We start from the raw sequence: 3853 nt of genomic DNA on the forward strand, positions 1-3853 counted from the left end.
ATTTTAAGATGTGGGATAAAAAGTTGAAGGTGGAGAATGAGCTCAGATTTTTTAAATCAGACTTTGCTAAGATGGTGTTGGCGAAGGAGGAGGCACTTTCCCAGTTGGCCCATGCAAAACAGGTTCTTACTAAACTGAAAGCAGAGGTGGATAAGACGAGACTGGATGATCTCGATTAGGGAAATGAATATATTGTTCTTATGAAGTTGAACTAGCTATATGTTGTACTGTGTTGTTTTCATGTAGCTACCTTACTTTGATGTTATAATATATTTATGTGCCTGATATGAAATTGGCAAATAGCTATTCGATATGAAATGTGAATTTGCGTAATACTGGAATTATTAATTGTAAACTAATAAACCTGCTAAATGTGTCATGGACCTTTGCAAATGGTTCTAGCAGTAAAAGCGCTTGCGATGGATAGCCCAATGCCACATAATTTTCTTCATCAAATCGTGTGTGATATAGTTGATAAAAGCAAATAGTTAACCAAGGCAGACCGTGTGTGATAGTTACACCTTTCACATGCGAGCCTACTCATAAAAATGTGGAGATGTACGTACGAACGGAAACATTTTCCCTGGATTGACTGTGTGGGATGTACATAAGAACGGAAACGTATTCCTTGGATTGACTTTGTGTGATATACATATGTCACAGCCCTAGCTTTGGCCTTTGCTTGTCATTGCATATGCATCCATGCATCATCTTAAATTCAAGGAAATTGAATTGAGGGAATTCTCAAGCCTCAGAAATCTTTTAAAAATGATCAACATTAAAATATTTCAAATGAGCCCAACAAAATGTTCCTGCTAACCTCTGAAAATATTGGCAAGAGCTATAACTCAAACCAATATTTTTGGAATCACAGAAATAATTATTCTTCGGCCTTTGAATTAAATCACTAGCTATTTGATTTGGGTTTATATTTACTATAAAATAGATATAAGCCCAATAATTTTGAAAATTTGCATGTGGCTCTGAACTAGTTTCCTAAGTCCACATAATAATTTTCAGAAGCATAAAAATTGGTTTGTTTGAAAACCAAACTCAAAACAAACTTCAAAAAAATAGAAAACAGAAACAAACAGAAAATAGAAAAGGCAGAGCACTTACCTGGCCTTACCTGCGGCCCAGCAAGCCGGCCAGCCCAGCTGGCCCCTGCCAGTCGTCCCGTACCTCTGCCAGTAGGCAGAGGCAAGGCAGCGAGCGCATGCGCCCGAGCGGCCACCTCCTTCTTCGCCGTGTCGACGCCTCCTTCCTCCCAACCCCGCGCCCAGGAGACGTGGACGAGGCCCGTGCTGATCGCCCTTCTTCCCTGGCCATTTTCCCCCTCTCCCTCCTCGTTCTTCACCCGAACAGAGAGCCCCGCCGGCCACCGCAGCGCGCAGCTCACCGCCGATGTGGTCACTGGCCTCCCCTTGCCTCCCCACCTTGCGTGAGAGCTCCACCTCTCCGTTCTCTTCCTCATAGCCGAGCCGCACGACGCCGGGATCCCCGTACCGTCGTCCTCGCCCGTTTCTTCAACCCTCGGCCATGAAGATCTCCGGCGACCGTACGCCGTCGTCAGTGCATCCCCGACCCCCCCTCGCGCTCGTTAGCCTCGTTGTGAGCCTCCGCACCGAACCCCTCTCTTCCCTCTGCTGATTTCATCCTCTAACCACGGGCTCCGTTGAGCCCGAGAGCTCGTCGCCGCCGACCATGGCGCCGCCGTGGTCAGAGCCCGAACCAGCCGCCCTCGCACGCGTCATCGTTCTCCCCGCCTCTGCAGGAGCCCGTAGCCACCACCAGCTCCTCCTCCCGTACACCACAACGCCGTCCCGGCCAACTCCGTGCGGGCGCCGCCGCGGATGTGCTCGTCGCCGTCAGCTTCGGCGACTAAGCGACCAACCAGTGGCACCGTTGGACGCGGCGCATCCCCAGGGTCCCGTAGAATCCACCCGCGCGACGAATGGTCGCCGGAACGGAGATTCCGGCGTGCCTCCGCCGTCGGTTGAGGTCGCCGGCGGCCTAACCCCGGTCGGCTGACGTGTCAAATTAGGCTAAAACTAATTAGTCACTAACTACCCTCCCTAGTCACTTACATGTGGGCCCATGCCCCACTGACACTTTTAGTTAGGATTAAATTAGCACTAACAGTCTTTGTTAATTAGCCTAGTCAATGACCAGTGGGTCCCAGCATCAGGTTTCACCTGGGCTTACGCTGTTGACCTGATGACATCATTATGACGTCAGGCTGACGCAGTAATGCTTTCTGGGATTTTAATAAATCAGAAATGATTTATTATTTTCGGAAAATGCCCAAAACTTCTAAAAATCATATAAAATCAACCGTAGCTCAGAATAAAATAATTTATATATGAAAAATTATCAGAAAAATCCAATCTATGCATCTATACCATTTTCAGGCATGTTTGAGCAAGTTAACCTCACTGTTTAGGATGAAACATGATTAGGGCAAATTTCATATTAGGTTTGGAGTTGGAATTTGATGTAGTTTTGAATTCCACTTCAATTAAAATGACTTTTTGTTGCATGAGCCCAAATCACAGCATATTGCCATGTCATGATCATGCATCATATTGTGCATTGCATTGATTGTGTTCTTCCTTGTTTGCCGGTATTTGTCCCCTCTCGGTAGACGACGTTCCGATGATGAGATCGATGACACCGATAAAGAACTATATTATCTTCAGAAGTGCCAGGCAAGAAAAACCCCCTTGTTCATTCGGATAAAATCCCACTCTCTCGCTCTTGCTCTCTTTTACTGCATTAGGACAACAGCGATTCAACTGTTACATGCTGCGGTAGTTGAAACCCTTTCCTCTACATGACCTGTCATTGCCACAGTAAATAGATGAAACCCACTAGTATGAGTAGGAGTTGTTTGAGCCCTGATGTGCCTACTCATTCATACTTGTTTGTCATGCCTGCTATTTCTTAGAGTTGAGTCAGGTCTGATTCATCGAGAATGAATTGGAACATGGTGAACATGTCCTACCGTTGAGAGCTAAGTGTGTGAACACGATTTGGTAAAGGTAGCGGTGAGAGGCCATGTAGGAGTACATGGTGGGTTGTCTCATCGCAGCCGTCCTCAGGAACTGAGTTCTGTGTTTGTGATCCATGAACAGTTACTACCACACATTGGGCTCCGGGCGCTCCAAGCTCTCTCAACTTATTAATCAACTTGATCTCTGTCCAGGAGTTGCAACTAGTTTCTAGTGTTTGTAGGTAGTGTTAGTAGTCTACCAAGTGGCACCCGGTACAGGTGGGCTTGGGACAGACTAGGCACAGTGGCCCGGTGTACCAAGTGGCACCCGGATGGTGGGCTTGGGAACCCTGTACACATCGTTTGGGGCCGTGAGCGACACCCCGGCCGGATCTCCTTGTGGATGGAACCCGAATAGGCGATAAACCTGGACTAGAGACTTGTTGGTTAGTCAGGTCGTGGCCGACTCCCTCGCCAGGCTTCCGCTTGAAGGTTGCCGAGATACATGACGTGTACATGGTGGTAAGTGGCGAGTGCGTGTGTGAAGAAGTACACCCCTACAGGGTTATCATTATCTATTCGAATAGCGGGATTCCTCGGATATGGAAACTTGGACCCCTTGCATAGTTCATAGACAAGTGAAAGTGGATACTCTAAAATGCGCAAGATAAGTGTGAGTGCTATGGATGGCGTTCTCGCAGGGAGACAGGAGCGGATCCATAGTGGAGTATTGATATGGTGAATATGTGGACTCGTGTGCGCCACCTCAAAAGAGTTACTTGCAGTCGTAGTTCAGGTTAGCCACCGAGTCAAAGCTGGCTTGCTGCAGTTAAACTCCACCACCCCCTTTGTTGAAACCGA

This window comes from Triticum urartu, chromosome 5 (assembly GCF_003073215.2).
Source record: "Triticum urartu cultivar G1812 chromosome 5, Tu2.1, whole genome shotgun sequence".
NCBI lineage: Eukaryota > Viridiplantae > Streptophyta > Magnoliopsida > Poales > Poaceae > Triticum > Triticum urartu.